Source organism: Lissotriton vulgaris, chromosome 10 (genome assembly GCF_964263255.1).
Source record: "Lissotriton vulgaris chromosome 10, aLisVul1.2, whole genome shotgun sequence".
Lineage (NCBI taxonomy): Eukaryota > Metazoa > Chordata > Amphibia > Caudata > Salamandridae > Lissotriton > Lissotriton vulgaris.
The window spans coordinates 709,956,943-709,978,008 of record NC_141698.1 but is presented as its reverse complement, the minus strand read 5'-3'; positions in this window follow the sequence as shown (position 1 = coordinate 709,978,008).

Sequence of the window (21,066 nt, the reverse complement as noted above, 5' to 3'; positions counted from 1 at the left end):
ATGGTGTAAAGATGCCTGAATTGCACGCAGACTTGTTTTTGTACAGAAAGGGGCACCTTCCTGCACAAACACAGCCCAGAGAGGCATATTCCTCTTTCTTTGTGTGCAGCACAATGCAGCTTACATACCAAGAGAAAGTAACAAGGAGAAATATATTTATTTAGGCCTCTCCTGGGAAGGTGTATGTATTTTGAGCATCCTCAGGTTTACCAGTTGTGGTAAATCAGGGATTGCATAAAAAACCATGGGAGTTGCATAGGAACAACCATGCAACGCACATGAAATGCCTCTGCTGCACAGAGTAAGGCAACGCAGCGATTTGTGCTACGTTGCTTTACTCCAGATTTTTGGAGTCACTCACTGCCATGCAAAATGCTCGTGCATGGGTTCATAATTCTCACTAAAGGTTTGCATCATGCATGTACCACGTTGCGTGGAAAAAACGCGACATAAACCATCTCATACATAGGTCCGAGTCTCTAAAACACTGCCCTTCTTCTTCTTACTGAACTGCCTTTCGAGGTAATTTTGAATGAAAACACTGAATTAAGAACATCCATCATCCCAGTGCAAAATGCATTGCTCAATAGTTCTGTGCGCCAAAATGTCAGTAATCAGTAGATGGAATGCTTTTAATGTAGGCTCGGTGTCTTGTAATAAAGATCAAACCCGACACTAGACACTATCACATGATGGCCCACAGCAGTAAGGCAAGTAGAAACAGTCTTCATGCTCGAAGTTGTTCTTTGCATGCTAAGTGTGCGATATCTGCCTCTTGCAGCATAATTATAGTGTTGACTGTATGTCACCTGGTCCTAAACCTCAGCTACAGATGGAGGAACAGAGCAAGCTAGGGTAAGGCTATAAAGTGGTCTTACATGCCTCCCTTTCATTTACTTAACAGGGACAATCACCTGCTAGTAACAGATGCCTCAATCATGCACGCAATGGAAACACAACCATTTGAGCACGAATGAATGAATGAGTGTTATTTGAAACTTGAGACCTCTCTTTTTCAGTTGAGAACTGATAGCTAATAGTTTATGAGTGAAATTGAAAATAATGTACTTAGGCCCAGATTATGGGTCAGGTGGAGCGACATTACTGTATGCCTTTCCATTCCTAGAGAGCTGGTGTTCCCACGTGCGATTTTTCATGGTTTTCGGAACATTGGACTCAATTTTACCAAGTGGAAATTCTCCCTGGAAAAACACAGGATGCTTTGACCATTAGCATTTTGGGCCGCTGAGCCCATCTATCCATATTCTTTTTTCTTCCTGGGGGGGCGGTCAATGGGTGATAGGTGCAGGTATGCAGTATTGTGAGGTGTGCTACATTTAAGGTGAAAATAAAATATTTAAAACATTTCCTTACGTTACATGCTGGCATGACACGTCATCCTCCTGGCTCTAGTCTGGTATTCAGCATGGGCCCCAGCCACAACCAATCCTGGTGCTTCTCTCATACTGTTAACCAGCATGAGAGAGCAACCCCTCTCGCTCCTGGGGGCACTGGAGGCCTGTGCTTGCTGTCAACTCAGCTGTCTCAAACAGCTGGGTTGAGAGGTTTAAAGTGTGCATGTCTGGCTGGCCGTTGCAAGTCAGCCGGTCATATGGACTAGTGCACAGGCAGCCACCACTCTTCCCCGCTGCTGTCACTCAGCAGGCCCCATATGTTTTAACATTCGGTTCGAGATGGGATGATAAAAAATTAAATGATAATACATTAACTTTATTGCCATTTCATTTTTAATCACTGAGGCTTTTGTGGGCATTTTAGGTAACAGGCTCCTCCGCTCTAATGGAGCCCCTGTCTTATTTTTATCTAGAATGAAACTTTAGCCATTGCCAGTGGGACTAAAGCAGTTAGCTTCATGGAGTTTTTGCACTTTGTTGTAAAGTGCTTATGATGGACTGAATCGCCACAAATTATCTGGCGTGATTCACGGTGTGGGCTTTCACAAGTGCCCAGGAGCTGCATGTTTCTATAGAGTAGTGCAACTTTTTCCTTCCACAACGGCATCAGTATCCCAAGCCTTGACATATCTAGACAGTGCCATGGATTTAGTTACATACCTAATTAGAAAGTCACAGTGAAAACACACATACACAGTGAATAAGAGAGGACTCTATACCATTCCCCCAGCCCTCAAAGCTGTATGTCAGTTGCAGTTGCACATTAGGCAATCCAGGGGACAGAACCAATGCTCCCACATTACAAACTCAGACTCCGCAACCAATGGAAAAACCTCAGATCTAGAATGACGTCAGACCTTACCACTTCCTCATCCAAACTACTTTTGTGTGAGCTCCTTCTCTGTGCCGTCACGCAAGCTCTGGAACATGCTGCAGAAGAGAAAAATGAGTATCAGGACACCTAGAACTCAGTGAAAAATCAAGGGGGCATATTACCAAGGGGAGCGATAGGCAATTATCGCTGGTTTAGCGGCCGTTTTTTCGCCCGCTAAGCGGCGATAATTCTATCGCTATATTAGCAAGCTGTAGCTAACTGATGTTAGCGACAGCTTTTAGGCGATAGCGAGCGGTTTGGGGCACGCTTTGCACGTCAGCGATATTTATCGCTATTGACATGGAAAGTGGGCATACCCAACCTGTTAGCGACTGAAAGCAGTCGCTAACGTCGCTATCGCCTATTAGCAAGGCGGGCGTAGCGATGGAAATATTCCCCCTATCGCCAAAAACTAACGCCTGCTCAGAGCAGTTCTTAGCCATGTTATCCGATGGGAGGTGGATAACATGGCTAAGAGCATTTCATCGCTAATGCGTGAATATTGCTGTATTCTCAGCGATATTCACGCTATCGCCAGAAAAATTAACGCTTTGGAGATAAACGTTGCTAATAGCACGTTATCTCAGGGATAATTTCTGGCGATGCTTTGCGATAAAAAATGTGTTGCTAAGCCTAGTTAGCAATAAATATTGCTACTCGTTAGTAATATGCCCCATGATTTGTTGTTTTTTCCCCCAAAAATCAGGACTCAGCTGACAACAGATTAGAAGTTGGTCTTTGCATATTCCATCTGCGATCCTATCCCTCACACTCTTTTCTCATCCCACTTCACGAGGAAGATGCTAGCTGCTATATGCTGCTGCAACACATTTGTAATACACCTCTGAACATCACACAAGCCACCATCATGCTAAACTTAGATTACTACTCAACCAGCACTCCTCTGGCTAAGAATAGAGTAGCTGCTTACCTGATCAACTAGAAAATGCTTTGAGGCCTCTTAAGGGTGGCAAAAGAACTATACAAATTCAACAAAGCGGTACCAAGGTGATTAAACAGAAGAGATGGAATGTGAGTGAAGGCAGATGTAGTTAGAAAATGTTTTAAACACTAGGGTTACAATGTCAACTTTTATGGCAAATATTGTATCAAAATATGTGGGTCGAAAATGATACGTGTAGCTTTAAAAATATCTTCCCATGCCCACCTACTTTTGACCATGAAATAACAATATATGATTAAAAGGATTAAATGCATATGATGTGTTGTGCTGCTGCCATCAAAACGGATTGTTTCATAAAGTTAAAGCAGATGTATAGGTAGGGCTGTAACTCGCCCAGTTTAAAAACGCATAAAAAGGTAAAAATCTATCCTCTTGCCCTGTATGGGGCAGAGTTCTTTCCCTCTATTCTTCACTGAGCAGCGAGCAGGTGAAGAGTGCAGCCCTCAAACATTTATTTAGCCTCCCCCTAGGAACTTTGGTGCAGGGCATAAGGACGGAGCGAAATCTAGTATCATGGTATTTTATGGCTAACTCCCATGGCCTGAGATTCTTGAATAAGTTATCTGATGCAGAAGAGCCAACAAAAATGTCAAAAGCATGCTGGGATAAAATTCATATTAGTGAAAAAAAGTGGGCCAGCCAAACACTTGATATGATTAATTCAATTAAATCTATGCAGATTTTGATGGGATCAATAAGAACATGGGTACCTTTCCCAAGTAAACAAGTGTTCAGGGAGTAAGCCCTGAAAGTGTCTTATTGGTTTGATATGGCTTATATGTTGGAGAAACTGTCAATAAGATTCACATTAAATAGATTAGGTCATGAAAACGTCTTTCCAGATCTTACTCAGTTGCCTGATCCCAAGTTACATAGTGAACTTCTGAAAGTGAAGCTGGGGCGCAATCCAACTTTCTACAGACCCGAATGGTGTGTGGGTGTGCAGGACAAAAATGGTGTTTGTTTATGTTTTCTAAATATTAAATGCTCATTATGTCATGTTTGATTAATTTTACTTTTTGTAAATCTGCTAACAGTAAGTTTGAAAGACCCATATTTTTCTAATATCAGATATGATCCAGACTTGATGCATTTACATTTTTGTCCAATATGTGAAATTTTGATGTGGGAATTGCACTTTTCCTACTTTCGATTAAGCAGAGGTTCTGATATTGGATGTTCTTAAATTGTTTTTAGCTGTTTACATTAATTTTTTAGGATGTTTTATTGGATAAATGTCCCAATAAACTTATTGTGTGACTGACTGACTGCCAATATGATGTCAGACATTTCTAAAACCCAGGTTTGGCATGGATCCACCTGACAGATCCTTCTTCGCTTGACTGTCATTACATAGATAGACATGTGTGTAACACCTCTATTTTATTTTTTAAATATGCACGCTTGACACAGGGAAAGCCCCTGTGAAACTCTCTCCACCTCGCCTGCTGTAATTCATTGCACACTTATTAAGCATGTTGTATTTATTTAAAACCCTTCTTTTCTGATACTCATGATTTTTGGAGAAATCTCCATAATGGCCTGACAGGCGTGGTCAAATATAGAACTTACGTGGAATGCACCCAAAAAGGATGTTCTACAGGGCTGTATCCTCGCCCTTTTATTATTTCTTATGTACATCACTCCTTTGGATGGGGTGCTATCCAACAGCAGCCTTGATGTCCTCAGAACAGGCGGTAGACCACTTCCTGTGCTTTTATATACAGCTTTTAGATGTATTTATTGTTTTTCTGGACAGTATGGATTTGTTCACTAATTTTCAGAAATCACATTTTATAACAATCATGTCCCTAAGAAAATGAAAGCATCTAGTTTTTTGGCCCATGGACAGATTTTCATAGGGTGGAACGTTTTACCTAATTGGGGATTTAACTAAATTCTGTTCTAAGTTGGCAACCACTGATTAAGAATAATGTAGGCAGTTTAAAGAGGGCTATCTCTGGCTTGAACTAATTTGCTAGTCGCCTGGGGTGCAGGCCCTTAAAATTATTGACAGATGTATATGAGGCCAAATGCATCCCGATGGCAACTTTTGGGAGTGAGATGTGGGGTTATGAATCTATCGACCGAATTCAGGTGACAGAAAACAGGTTTTTGAGGGGTCTCTTGGCCTTGGGACAGGGCATTCGAATACAAATTATATATGAAGAACTGGCCATGAATTTGATTGCAGATTTTATTCACGTTTACCCGCTTTTACTCTAGTGCTCAGTTTGATACAAGGAGTAGTTAAAACTAAATAGGTCAGTTCTCTGTGAGTGTTTGACCCTGACAACGAATCTCACGTGCCCTGGCTCCACTATATAAAATCCACCATCACAGATCTAGGGGGACCAGGTTTATTTTCTGGTTCCCAGGGCATCAGAAAAAAAGATCTTGCTTGGGTTAAGCAGGCAATCTACCTTAGGGTAGCAGATGAAAGGGAGGTTTTTGCTTTAACCAAGCAGTCAATGCGTGAATACATAATGGTAAAATCTGTTAGTGAGATTGAGCCCTGTTGCGTTTTGGAAATGCCCAACCATCATTGTCGTATTTGTACTTATTTTAGACTGGGCATATATTCAATCAGCTATTGTTTCCAAGGGGGTCTGAAATAAACCATTTAATTTGCCTCCTTGTGTATTAGTTTGTGACACCATGAACTTAAAGCTTATTTACCCCAGATTCACTTTCCTTCGCCACAGGTACATAAGGCCCCTTTAGCTAGCTGTGAATTTTAGACAGATCAGACTTGCATTTTTATATGTGCAACTTTTATCTACATCTAAACTGTGTTTTTATGTGTTATGATTTCTGGCTGATGTTTTTAGTGCAAGTTTTTTTGTCTTTTTGTCCTTTTTTGTCCAATCCTAATCGGTGTTGTGGCTAATATTTCACTTTTGCACAAAGAACTTTGTCCATGCTCATCTGTGGCATATTGAGTCTCACATATTTCATATCTTTTGATTATGTTTCTGTTTTTAAACTATGTGTTGTTTTAAAATATTTTCTTCTTGATGTTTGGAATATTACTGAAATGTATACTTGTATGATTTTTGCTTCAAATATTGAATACATTTTATGATGATAATGAATCAAACAGGAGCACAAAGTATATATTGTAAATTATTTCTGATTAAACCATTATGCCTTAAGATAGTTTAATTGCTTAATATGCAAGATAGTTGCTTCACTAGTACTGTGCGATAAAAATCAAATGTTCGTCCTTACATACGATAGTACATGAGTCAGTACTACTTTAACAAATAATTAAATCGAGTGCTGCCGATTGTGATGTGATTCACAATAATGTTCGAAATGGTCGGAGAAAGCATAGATTTGCATTTACACCATGTGGTGCTTACAGTGTAATTAAATCGCATGCAATTACACGGTGATAAGATACACTGTGCATTTTAAATTAGAGCGATATTGCATTATCTAAGGCAATCTATGAAATCTCATCATTGCTAATTATTATCCCGGATTATCAGACCATGGAACATTGACAAAGAGAGCTTTGTGCTGATTGGCCAAAGAAGCAGATATTAATAGTTCCAGGAAAGTCTCCTGCGAGAACCTACTTGGAGAACAATGTTTAGCTTCCCCAAAAACAGTATAATTTCTTCACAGCAAATAAATGTTTTAAAGGGAAATGTTTTAAAAGAAATTGCGAGTGGGAATGAGTGGGATGGGTAAGCAAGACACTGCAGTGGCATTGCAAAGGGATTTTGCAGGAAGTGCATTTATAATAGTATGGTCTAACTTTGTTTTGTCGTAGGCCTAATATGGGTAAAAAGACAATACTTTTTGAACACTGCAAACCATCCACCATAGTCACCAATATTATTGATGCTGCTGTTTGATATTACCATCTAGCAATAGTTGGGAACCTGGATTCATTTATGTTTTAAATACTGCTGTAAGTGTTTTCTCATTGTTCCATATTCTTTCTTCCAGGAGGTAGACCAAGTGTAATCCCACAGCTGATTGGCAGGCTGGCAACATCCTTTGGATGAATTGGGCTGAGATATTTTAGTGCACTTTGTTGTGAGTCAGCTGTTTTAACAATATTGAGGTAAGTAATATCACCATGCCAAAATATCAAGAATCGACCACCAGAATATTGTGATGGTAAGTATATGTAGGCAATTATAGATATATATTCTTAATTTAACTCCCTATCTATCTATCTATCTATCTATCTATCTATCTATCTATCTATCTATCTATCTATCTATCTATCTATCTATCTATCTATCTATCTATCTATCTATCTATCTATCTATCTATCTATCCATCCATCCATCTATGGAATACATAAAGAGCAACTGTGACATATGGTCCAATATTGTATTTGGGGGGATCCGGTGACATCATAAACTTGCAACGCTTATGACATCACAATATTTATACCAATTAATAGCATCAGATAAGAGCACAATGTAATTAAATAACACACACTCAAATCAATATCAAATACTACATTCATAGCTTTCTCTTTCATTGTGTTACTAGTAATGAGCTATGTAATCTGAATTGTGGGATTGTTAACAACATTTGTAGTTGTATCTGTAAAGGACGAAGTCATGTGCATTGTATTTGGTGTGTGAGCTATTGTTTGTATAGCTGTTGTGCAAGTTATGGATTGCTGTCCTAACCAAAACTTGTGAAATTCCCTTCTTTTTGGTTTTATTTCATAACTAAAAGTGCACTTTATTTTGAGTGAATACATGTTTTAACTCTTTACTCAGGTCTGAGCGCTCCGGATAAAATCCAGAGCAGGGGCCTCTCCGTGTATATTACATGGGGGCCCCTTAAACTTTTGTTACACCACTGTAATTTATGCCTATATATATTTACTTTCACAATATTATGGTAATTAGTATTCTGTATACTACATTTTGGCAAATTGGCATTAAAACTTGATTATGTGGTAGAACACACTGTGGTTCATGTGAGTTACATACCTTTTGCTGCAGACCTTTTTCTTTACGGATGATACAAGACTAAAATAGCATTAGCAGCAGAACACATCAATGAGACACTGAAATGCCTTCCAATGAGTTCCACTAAAATAACTTCTTGCACTGTTTTGGGCATATCCAATGAAGTGTGATTTGCCTCTTGGCTAATATAGTCCCCAATCAGAAGAACATTTTCCCCATACTCCTCTTTTTCTCCACCTTTGGAAGAATTTCCAACAATGCTGTGTTAAACCACCTTTTGCATACTTATCTGCTCTCAGAGGTCATGAATTACTAGGCAGCTCCTGGTAACATGAAGAAAATTTGCACCCTCCATTTCGCAAGCCTATATTTTGTGCTGATTTGCATGGATACATTTTATGAAATTTTACCAGAGATAAGTATGTTATATGGACATAATTATACTGTATACATTTAAACCATGTGTTGCTGATAACAGACTGCACCTCTCATCACACCATCAACAACTCGTTGTCTGTAAGATCCACTTCCAGGTCGTCTTTCCACTTACACAGGCTTTCAAGACCATAGCTGATTTTTCAGCCCGCTGCGTTCTATATATATATAATAGAAACAAGACATCTACACCAGGGGAGAGCTAATAATATTGTCATCATCTAAATAGCAGAGGACATCCAGGAATGAAATGCTCTTAGCCGCCTGAGTCAGTTGTGCATATTGCAGAAACTGGCCATTTCCAATCCCAAAGGTATCCTGTGCTCCCTCAAAGATGATAAATCTTTTCTCAGGTTACAGAACCAACAAAGTTAAGCACTCACCCCACTTCCAAGTGTCAAATGTCATAGTAGTAAGTATCTGTGCAAAGGGGCAAATACTCTAAATTGACATTTCCAGTTTCCTTGGTCCCCCAAGTAGGAGAGGTTTGGATTTAGCATGGGGGATATGTAGTCCTGAGACCTCCCAGTACTCAGTCAGCGCATGTAGCAGGATCGGAACGGAGGTGTCCGATCCTCCGAGGTGTCATCAGTGTATACAGACACTAAGTGTGTGGTAGACTCAATTTGTGTTGCCCAAATATTCAGCACTCGCCATAACCTACAGGCTAGTGGCACCATGACCACCACAATTAACAGTGTCACAGGCCTGATGTGTCCCGCATTCCGTACAAATTGCTCTGAGAGTATGCAGCCCGTCTAGACCCTGGTCAGTGGTGTGGTGAATAACAACTGAACCCACCTAATAAATGCCAGTCCAAGGCCCATTGCATGCAAGACTTCCCATATGAATGCCCAGAAGACCACATTGAAGGCCTGTTTAATATCAAGCAGTGCCAAAGCATACTTGACAACAGTTGTGCCCACCATGTGAACAATGTTTGACAATCTCATAGAGTATTCCTATGCGGCATGAATTCACATTGATCCTCATGCACAAGGTCTGAAATAACTTCATGAAGTCTATTTGCTAGCACCTTACTGAGAATTGTAACATGTACATTCAGCATAAATTGAGGACAATATGATTTTTTAAAACATTTTTAAAATGTTTTTTATGAATTTTTGACATACAACATCAAACCCAATCCAGCATTACTTATAATTACTTATAAGCATTCCTCCTCATGGAAACCATCATCCCGTTCAAGAGTCACTTGGTACATGGGCCTATCTCTTATAAACTATAAGGAGTATCAGTTCCATGCTAACTGTCTTACATAACACAATATACTGTCCCCCCATCCTCCTCCCACCCATCCGACCCTCTGCCACCGGTGTGTCCCCTCTACTGACCGTCTATACAGTCTAGTCTACTAAGTCCCCCAACAGAGCGTATCATAGTGTCAATATTATAGGACATGCGAACCTCCAATACAACATGTATTCTAGCTGCGCCACATGGCTGCATGAGGGAAACTCCTTCTGCACTTACATGTCAGGGTGATCCTATGTGTGCAGTCATGTCTTACTCCATATCTATACCCACCTCTGGAGCTTGCAACGATATAACCAATGCCTCCCATGCCCTTGCAGACTCCAGCGCCTTGTCATTGTTGGCTCGCTTTACATGTTGAAGCAGAACTGTACTCTCACTCACCGCCCATTTAATTAGTTCCGCTTTCCACCTTTCAAAGCCTGGTCCCCCCCTTGACTTCAAATGCCCCGTGATATTCCTCTTGGCAAAGAAAAATCCCAAATCCAGAAGTGTACTCGTCACTTTCATTTTGGGGGTGTGCGGGATCCAATGCAGCAGACAAGTGCCCATATCAGTATCAATTTGCCTTTCCGTGACTTCACAGAGCAGGTCGACCACCTCCTCCCAATATGCACCCAGTTGCGGATAGTTCCACATCATGTGGTCAAACTTCGCCCCTTCTAGTCTACAATGGGGGCATTGAGCAGCATCTATTTTAAAATACTTATTAATCCTTGCAGGAGTAATATATTCCCTATGTAGGATAGAAAAGTGAGCTAACTAAAATCAAGCGTTCCTGGTACTCTTCCACGCTCTCTTGACTATTTGGGCCCATGTTTTCTCGGGGATCTCCTTGCCTAAGTCCGCTTCGCATTTCTGTTGCAATTCCCTCATAGGTTCCATTCCCTCTCCCACCATGCGCCTGTATAAGCAAGTAACTTCCTTGAAGGTCCCCTCTGCCATCACTATATACTGACAAGCCATGGAAGTTCGTGGCTCCGAAAGTCCCTCCCTCCAATGTCTCTGTACCGCTGAAACCAGAGCAGAGTATAATAAATAATTCCCACGGGTAAGATCGTATCTGTCCTGCAAGGTCTGATAGGGCAATCGAGATCCGTCCTCATACAAATCCCCCAATACTTGCACTTCCAGTACCTCCTATTCAGCCAACGCAGACCAATCCTCCCATGCGGTAGTGCAGTGCACATACCCAACGGTATCTCTGGAGCATAGGGACAGGCAATTCCAGCTCTACGCTGGTTCCGGTTCCTGCACAACCTCAGCGTCCGCTCCTCATTGATGAGAGACTCGGGAAACAACCACTGCTGGAGTATTATAAAAGACAGTACATGATGCGATATCCACTTCCCCTCCGGACTGGCAGGACCTCTGTACTCAAATGCCACCTCTTGGGTAAGCCACTGCAGTTGGGCCGCCAAATAATAGAGCTCAATGTCTGGCACCTCCAGTCCCCCAACCACCCTCAGACACATCATTGTGTCCAGCGCTACCCGCCGTCTTCCCGTCCCCCCATAAGAAACCCCCAACCAAGGAACAAAGCAGTCGAAATGTATATCCCGGCAACCAGATTGGTAATGTCCGAAAATAGTACAACAACTGGGGGAGCGCCACCATCTTTAAAAGGGCTACTTGACCGGCCACAGTAAGCGGTAAAGTGCTCCAAAATGCTAAGTTACCTTTAACCCCTCGCAATGCTCTGCCTTTGTTCCCCTCTACTAGATCATGATAGATGATGGTTCCGAGATAGGGCAAACAACGACGTTCCCATCTAATTCCACCTATCTGAGCGGGGCCATCCCCCGAAGGAAACAAGCAAGTCTTCGCCCAATTCACCCCAGCCCTGAAACCCTACCAAATTCACGAAGCAAAGTCTTAGCACCACTTAATGCCTCTTCCGTGTCAGCCAGAAACATAAGTAAATTGCAGGCGTATAGTGATATATACTGCTCCAACCCTCTGCAGACAAGCCCCAAATAGTGTCACCTCAATCTAGCATGAGCTGCCAGTGGCTCGATAGCCAGTGCAAATAACAAAGTAGGGAGCGGACACCCCTGTCGTGTCCCTCGTACTATTGGGCAAGTAGCTGAAATCATAGACCCCGTTCGCACCCGGGCCGTCGCCCAACTGTAAAGCATTTCAGTTCACCCCACAAATGCCTCCCCAAGATCAAACTTCTGCATGACATGGAATAGGTACGACTGCTCCAAACTATGAAATGCTTTTTCAATGTCCACCGATAAGATGGCCGCAGATGGAAACACCCCGTAGCTCTCACCAAATATACGAAGCAAACGGCGCACATAGGTAGCTGTATTTCGGGTTGGGTTAAATCCTGCTTGATCCCGGTGTACCAGTTGCATCATATATGGGATGAGCCAAGTGTGAGAATCAGACTCAATGTCTTCTAATCAGATGTAAGCATAGATAAGGGACAATAAGCTGTCTTATCAACAGCATCCTTCCCAGGCTTCAGTAGTGGTACAATGATCGCCTCTCGCGTGGAGGCCGGTAATACTCCCACCTCTTTTGCCTCCATGAACACCGCCAACAACTTAGGAGCCAATAACTCAATATACGCCAAATAAAATTCTATAGGCAGCCTAGCCGTACTAGGCGTTGTGTTTCATGCCAGGTGCTTAATCGCACTCCTAATTTCCCCCAATGTAATCTCCTTTCTGAGTAAATCTGTCTGCGTCTTTTCTAATTGTGGTAGCGCGATGTCCGCCATGAATTTGTCCAAGTCGCCCCCATAACCCGTATCTTGCTATGATATAACTCGCTATAATATTCCAAGAACAGCCCATTAATCCCCGCCTGAGTATACATCAGAGTCCCCGTCGGGGAGACCAAATTCAATATAGGAGTACCTCTGGGGGGGTTAGCCAACCAGACCAGTAGTGAACTGGCTTTATCTCGCTTCGCGTGCGCCCGCGCCAAGTAATTCTTGTGGTCAAAGCACCGAAACCTCTCTAGCTGTGCAGCCACCTCTTCCCTTGCATCTGAGACTTCCCCCTGCACCTCAGGGTTCTCAGGGTGGGCCCTCTCAGCTGTTCGTAGGAGTGGCTCTGCCAACTCTATGTCCCTCAATAGCGTCTTCCTAACTCCCACCATTTTAGTGATACATATCCTTCGCACTACCACCGTAATAGCATCCCATTCCATTGCAGTTGTCGATGCTGTACACTCGTTCTCGAGGAAATATTGCGTGATTCTAGTCCCAACCTCGTCGGGGAAGATAGGGTCGTCCAATGCCTCAGGTCGTAACCTCCAAACTGGTATCGCTGGCCTCTCCTGGGCCCATTTAATCCTCAGCAATAGCGGATTATTATCTGAGAGTGTTCTCTTCAGATATTCACTGTGACCCACAGTCGAATGTACGTCCGGGAAGCATAATATTGCATCCAGCCGCACATGTAAGTCATGCAGTGCAGAAAAGAAAGAATAGTTCCGTTCCCCCGGATGCTGCGCACGCCACGTATCAATTAACCACCACCTATCCTGCCAGTCTCACCTAATTTTGGAAAGTCTATGGATGGGTGCTTCTGGCAATGGTGGATGAGGTCTGCCCAAATCGGTGCCCGTTATAGAGTTAAAGTCACCCGCCTATATCACTGATTCATTCAAGAATGGAGCCAACCTCCCAGACAGGTGGGTAAAAAAGGCCGCCTGATCCACATTAGGGGCATACAGACTGCACAACATCACATCTTTCCCGTTCAGGCGTCCTGCCACTGCCACAAACCATCACTCTGGGCCCACTAATGTTGTGTCAGCTGAAAGGGGAACTCTTCCCTTACCCATATTGAACCTACCCTGGCAAAAGCTGAATAAGCTGTGTAAAAAAGTTGCCCTCTCCATCTGCGCTGCAGCGCCAATCTTTCCGAGCAATTAATATGTGTTTCTTGAAGAAACAAAATCTGAGCTCCTCTACGCACCAAATAAGCGTGCACCCTATGATGTCTCAACATTGTGTGTAACCCTCATACATTCCATATAACACATTTCACTTAATGTAACGTCCCCATCTTACATTTGTAATCTCATGCAGGACTGCTCACTCCTGTCAAACACACTGGTGGCCCCCAATTTTACCAACAAACCCCCCCATCCTCCCAACAGCCTCACCCAAAAACTCCCCGCCCCCCCTTCCCCAGAACAGGCAGTAACATTCTAGTTCACCTCCAACCCATGCCCTACCCCCTATGCCTATGGAGGCCCGAGTCCACTGAGGACCCGCTTTGTTGTGAGAGCTGCCACATTTCCTAACTAACATCCCCAGGGCCTCTCGACTGTCAATGCCCCTGTAAAATAAAGGCCAACCCCATACTATTGGGGGAACGGCACTAACCACTAACTGCTTGCAGTCCCATTCCATACTTGTCAGAGTGCTCCATCTCCACTTTAGGCATCCACAAGCTCGTCTCGTGTCCCAGGTGTTACATTTGGCATAGCAGTGCTTCCAGTCTCAGTCCCATCTGTGTCCGTCCCCTCCGAACCCTTCTCCGATTCCATGTCTATCACTGACTGAGAGAGCCTGTTTTGGGAGATTGCCGAAACAGCTTTCAATGCTGCCGACCACTCTGTCTCCGTTTGGGTCTCAGTGGGTTCTCTCCTACCAGGATTGCGTCTTCGGTAACTCTGCGATCTACGGGGACACGGTTCTCCTCCAGGCTGTCTCACACCATGCCCTGCCTCTCCCGCACCAGCACGATAAGTCTCCAGCCATGCCCACACCTCCTCCGGAGTATCGTTGAAATGTGTTTTACCATCCATTACTATTCTCAGGCGCGCAGGGAACATCAACAAATATTGCAGTCCCTCGTCCCACAGTGCCTTCTTGACTGCCAAGAAAGAGGCTCGCCGTCATTGCACTTCAAAAGTGTAATCCGGGAACAGAGTCACAGTGCCATTTTCCACATTATAAGGGCCCAGCGACAACAGATCCCTATCTTTATAATGCAGCAGTCGAACCACCACCGGTCTAGAGGGTCTCTCCGGGGCCGGGGGTTGCACTGGCACCCTATGTGCTCTCTCCAAGGTATAGAATGGAGACAGGCCTTCTGGTGCAACTTCCGTTCGCAGCCAGTGTTCCAGGCACTCCACCATATTAGCCCCCTCCACTCCCTCCAGCAGCCCCACCACCCTTCCGTTATTCCTGCAGTTTCTGCCTTTAGCTTCCTCAGACCTCGTTTCCAGTGCCTGTAACCGATCAGTAACATCCCCCATCTGGGCTTCAAACTTCCATTGCGCAGGCACCTTGGAATCCAACGTCATCTTTAACCGCTTCACCAGGTCCACCAGCTTAGCTGCCACCTCGTGCTTCCCATGGTCTGCCACTGCATCTTCAGTGTCCAGGGACACGCCTCCCTGTTTCCCCTGCGTTTTCCCAATGACTAGTCGTGTTCCCTACTGCCCGCTCCTGGCCCATGCCGCAATACCACAGTGATATTCACAACCCCCGGTCCGGCCAGTTCTACCAGATGGTCCCCTCCCTATGCTCGGCAGCTCCTAGGACTCTTCTATCCATGTAAGGATGGTCATGCTCTGGGGCCGCACTCTTCCCAGGCACACTGTGGAGCCACCTGTACTTGAATTGTCCACCAGGCACTCCAATGTTAACACTCCCCTTCTGCCGACCGTGCTTTTCTCCCACTGGAAGATTGTAACAGTTCATGGAGAAGACAACTTGTCCCAGTCTGGGGCTCCACCAGTGCTTTCGACCCCCTTGTGTTCCTTGTTCCGCTTCCTGGAATCAAAAGTGGCAGAGAGGATGTTGCCCCTTGCTCAGCAAGAGTGTGCAAGCTATCAGGCGTGCCGCATCAGCTCTGCTTGCTTTATTCCTTTCCCCCCAGCACTATGTCCTCCCACCAATGACAGTGCAAGATGTCGACCAGGTCCTCGCTCCAATCCTCCAAGTTGTGATGCCGACTGGAGCTCTGAGGCAAGCAGACTCCACAATAACGCCCCCGCTGGGTCCCGCTCCTTGCCTGAGCTCCAGTCGCACAGCTGTCCCACTCTCTTTCAGTGGGGGCCTTGAATGTACTTAGGTTCCCCCCTTCGGCATTTCTCAGCTGCTCCAGCCGCGTGCTTCCGGTGCACCCACAGTGCACAATCTGAACAGCGTTCTCAGGTGCCTCCTTAGGGCGTGTCCAGGCACAAACGACAGGCAGCTCTACAGACTTCTTCAGTCAGCCCCCCACTGCGTCACCTTTCTAGGCTTCCAAAATGGCGGCTCTCTCGCCGTTCTAGCCGTCTAACGCTTCCACCCTCCAAATCCACTTTGCCTGGAGCACCCGCTGGCTTCCGTGTGGCAGGGGCTGGCGTCGCCTGTTTGGCTGCCGCCTCTCAGCGCTCCACCAGTTGCTGCTTCCTCGGTCTTCCCCGCTAGCTGCAAGCCCCCCACAGGTTGCTGAGTCCACCGGTCCCGCTCCACTTTAACCGCTATTAATGCTCCAGAATCAATCCGGACACCTCTTTCAGCCGATCACTGTGTACTCACGGCTCACAGATCTCCGATCTCCTCCGGGCTCACTACCATCGCTGGCTCATTGATGCCAGCGCCATCTTGGGGACGCTCATTGCGAGCTCTCTTTGTCACTTGCCCTCCAGCCGCTTCCGACCATCCTCACTCCGCTAACTCCACTGTCCTCAGCTCCAAAATCCAGTCAGCACATGCCCCGGCGTCTGGGCGAACTCCTGCAACTCTCAAAACAGGAGAATCACCAGGGTAGGGACTGAGCTCTCGGCTCACACTTTCATCTCCTTTGGCTCTTTAGCCATTCCCCCTCATTGAGGACAATATGATGACACTCTCTCTGGTCTCTATCTGGCTTAGGAATACGTGCAATCTGACCTTCCCTCACAGATTCAGGCAGCACTCCAGCCTCGTAAGTTTCACTTTATTCTTCTACCACTTGTCTGATATTAGGCCAATGTTCAGTGGGTAAAATCTTAATAGGAGACCATCACCTCCTTGTGTTTTAGCTTTTGTCAATGACGGTGGCAGCTAGTGCTTCCCTCTGCTCTGGGGAGAGTTAGCACGAAGGAAAGCCTGCACTCTATGAAGTATTCCTTTATAACAATCCACGGTTTGAAGTTGTGTGTATAAATGTTTCATATGCCCAAAAAATAACCCATGATGCGCTCCTATGTTTTTATCACCTAACCATTACCATCTCTAAGTCTCAATAGAGGGGTGGGTGAAGTCTCTCTCTGAAGCAACCACGTCAGTAAACTGCTAGATTTGTCCATTTCCCTGCACAATCTTCATTGGTATGTCCTGATGGTAAACCTTTCCAATCTATCCCATGTCTCAATAAGTGAAAGGTTCTGTGGATTATAAAGTAAGTTTTCTCCCACCTCTTTCAGTTGTTTTCCTGTGCATGCAGTGCTTGTTCCAATATTTCTCACTCCATATATTTGGGACATGCATTCCTCCCGCATTACCACCATCATTGCCTTCCATTTTGTTGCCCTGCTGTCCATTGTGTTCGATTTAGAGAGAATATTGTGGACGTTTTTCTGTGAGCGACTGCTGGAAAATGGTGTCCACTAAGGAAACTGCATTTAAGCCGAAAATCAGCCTAGAGAAATTTTCTCCATTGTTCACGACCTTGCCTACTCCGATAGAGCCACCCTTAAACCCTCCCCTTCCCAGGACCTATACGACTCTCTTAACACTTATTTTCTGGACAAAATTTCTAACATTAAAGCAAACATCCCTTCCCCTCCCCCTTCCTTTGTCGACCCCCAGTGTCCGTCAGTCGGGGCACGCCTTGACTCCTTTCCTCCTTTGACAGAGGAGACTTTTCTATCCCTCCTCCCTATGGTCAAATCAGGCTCACCTCTAGACCCCTGCCCTGCTTACATCCTGAGGCACATCTACTCGGTCTGTATACAGCCCCCTCTTAAATTTCTCAACAGCTCACTGTCCCAGGGCATTGTTATTCAACCTCTAAAAACGGCCACCATTGTCCCTATCCTCAAAAAACCGGGCGCCAATCCCTCTGCTCTTGTCAACTACCGCCCCATCTCACTATTGCTCTTTCTGGGGAAGGTACTGGAGCGCCATGTCACCAGAGCACTAAGCACCTTTGTGGAGGAAAACGGGGTGTTAGCCCCCCATCAGGCTGGGTTTCGCCCCGCACACTCTACAGAGTCCGTAGTGCTATCGGTCCTCGACAACCTCAGAGAGGGCATGGACACTAACCACCCCCAGGCCCTGGTCCTCCTTGACCTCTCCGCCGCTTTTGACACGGTTGATCATTCCATCTTACTCTCTCGTGTCGGAGCGGCGGGGGTCGGAGGCTCAGCCTTGGTCTGGCTGTCCTCCTTCCTGAGGGATCGCACCCAGGCAGTACACCTGGGTGACTTCTCTGCCGACTTCCGGAAAGTACAATGCGGGGTCCCCCAGGGTTCCTCCCTTTCCCCTCTTTTATTTAATTTGTACATTGCCCCTCTTATTTTTGCTCTCCAGCAAATGGAGGTCTCCGTCTAACTATGCGGACGACCTTCAGCTTATTTTTACTTTGTCCCCATCCCCTGAGTCCATGGTGAACTTCCAGTCTATTATGATCTTTATCCGGGACTGGATGAATTACAACCACCTGAAGTTAAATCCAGACAAAACTGAGCTAGTTCTGACAGGTGGTTGCTCCAGTCCCTGGACCCCTCTTTTCTGGCCCCCCTCCCTAGGCCCCCCCCTTCTCCTTCTTCCTCTGTAAAAACTCTGGGGATTAAGCTGAATGACCAACTCACTCTACACTCCCAGGTCAGTTTTGTGGTGTCCTCTTCCTTTCTTTCACTCCGCACCATCCGTAAAGTCTCCCGATTCTTTTCTTTCTCCGCCCTAAAACTCATTGTCCTGGCGATGGTAATCTCCCGCCTAGACTATGGCAACGTTCTATACTGCTGCATGCCCGCTTACAGTATGCGACGATTACAGCTTGTCCAAAACCAGGCTGCCCGCCTGGTCTACAACCTGGCCAAATTCCACCATGTCACTCCGCTCCTCAAGTCCTTGCACTGGCTCCCTAATCGAGAACGAGCTCAGTTCAAGATGGGATGTATCACCTTCCAGGCCCGGGTTGGCGCAGCCCCTGCCTTCATCTCCTCGGAAATTAAAGCCTACGCCCCCATCAGGGAACTACGCTCATCCTCCCAACAATTGTTGACAGTTCCCCGCTTTAGGCGTAAAAAGTGGGGGGCACGAAATTCTCCACACTTGCCCCGGCCTTCTGGAACTCTCTCCCCGCTCACCTTAGATCTTCCACTCAATATTCGCACTTCCGTAAGGCGCTCAAAACCTTCCTTTTCTCACACGCCTTTTTATCATAATTGTTCTTTTTTCCCTCTCTCCCACTCCCCCGCACTTGTGGGCTCAGTACTTCACAGCGCCATGAAACCGCCAGGTGTACGTGCGCTCTATAAATGTTTTAAACTCAAACTCAAGCACCACAGCGGGTTTCTGGGCATACCTCTAACTCCAATGTAGGTAGCAATCAAGGGTAACTGGTCCGACAAGCACCTGGCAAAATATGTTACTCCTTCAAATTCATGGCAGCATTAGGATCGCACCAGCAGATAATCTAGCCTGCTATGTGTGTTCATCGCCAGTGTGTAACAGGTTTATCAGTCCTCTTCCTTTCATCACCTCGGCTAACCCTTGGTCATACTGGGTTTAATGTCCTTTTGCTTGGGTTTCTGTCTAATCTTCCATACTACATGCCATTCAAGTCTTCACCCCAGAGGATACCTGCTTGTATATGCAGGGTAAATTCCAGCAAGAGCCCAGCAAAGAATTTCCCATCATCTACATTTGGGGCATACATACTCACCAAGCATATATCCTGTGACTCCAGTGTGCTTATTAATAGTAAGTATATTCCTTCCATGTACACCACAATTTCTTTCAATTGAAACAGAACATCAGGCACCACCGAGGTTAGCAACCCATACCACTTGAGATAAGATTATATCCTGCGGTATTTTGTGAAATTATTAAGGCCACAGACATTCCAAGTGAGCATTTTGTAAGTGCCTTCTATATTGCAACCTTGCGTTTTACCTTTGTTTAAAACATGACTCTTCGCATCTGACCCCCTCCGACATATGTGACTCGCCTAAGTGAGTACTCTAATGCACATTAATCTCTACCTGCCTGACCTTGGACATCATACAATTATGGACCAACACAACTCTCTGCTCCCAATCCAGAGTAGCTTTACCAAACTTCAGATGAACGTGTACTCATAAAAAAAACTACGCCCCTTTCAATTTCAGAAAACACACCCAAGGTAATAAACAAAACACCAAACTGTTGGATTGAACTGCAGAGGACAAGTCCCTGATCTCCTGTGTCCCAACCCATTAGCAGTGAGTGGACAAGTGAAAACCAGGGTTGCACACCTCTCAGCACTCCTCTCATGAGTTGCTATAATGTCTCCCCATCACCTATGGCTTATTGAGCAGCCGTCAGGCCAGTGTAAGAAGCACTTTTGAAAAGTTGTACTCACGGTTCCAGCAGAGGAGGGCTACCCCAGCAAGAGTCAACTGTGACCATGCTGGTCAAACAGGCTGTAGGCCCACTACCAGCACAGCTGTGGGAGCACCAGTGCACTTGCCTAGGTCAAATGTTACCTGGTGCATAGATATATTCATTTAATCTTGTTGGCAGCAATCACACCCTATTTAAACTGTCATTTGAACATGCATCCACCATCTGCACCAGCCATCTTTCCAGCCACTCCAACGCATTTTCAATTTACAATCTTGTTGGATATACAGTTTAGCCCCCCGGAGACATGAGACTGTACTGAAAGTTCAGGTCCCTTCACTCTTTTTATTTGCCAGGAAGGCTTTCCATTTATTCTGAACTCCTTTACTATAGTCAGGAAAAACAAGGATGTAGGCATTTTCATATTGCAGCAGCAGTCATGTTGTAGCAGGGACGGAGGAGAGAGAGGAGGTATCAGGCTGGTGGGTCCCGGAGGCAAGTGTCCCCGGGGAGGTTGTTGACTTTGGGGAGGTTGACTTCAGGGAAGTGTTTTATGAGCTTCTGCATGAACAGCATGTGGAGACAGAAAAAAATAGCAGGAACAAGGGCTGGGAGGCAAACAAACTAACAGGTGGAACACTATACAGTGGGATAGT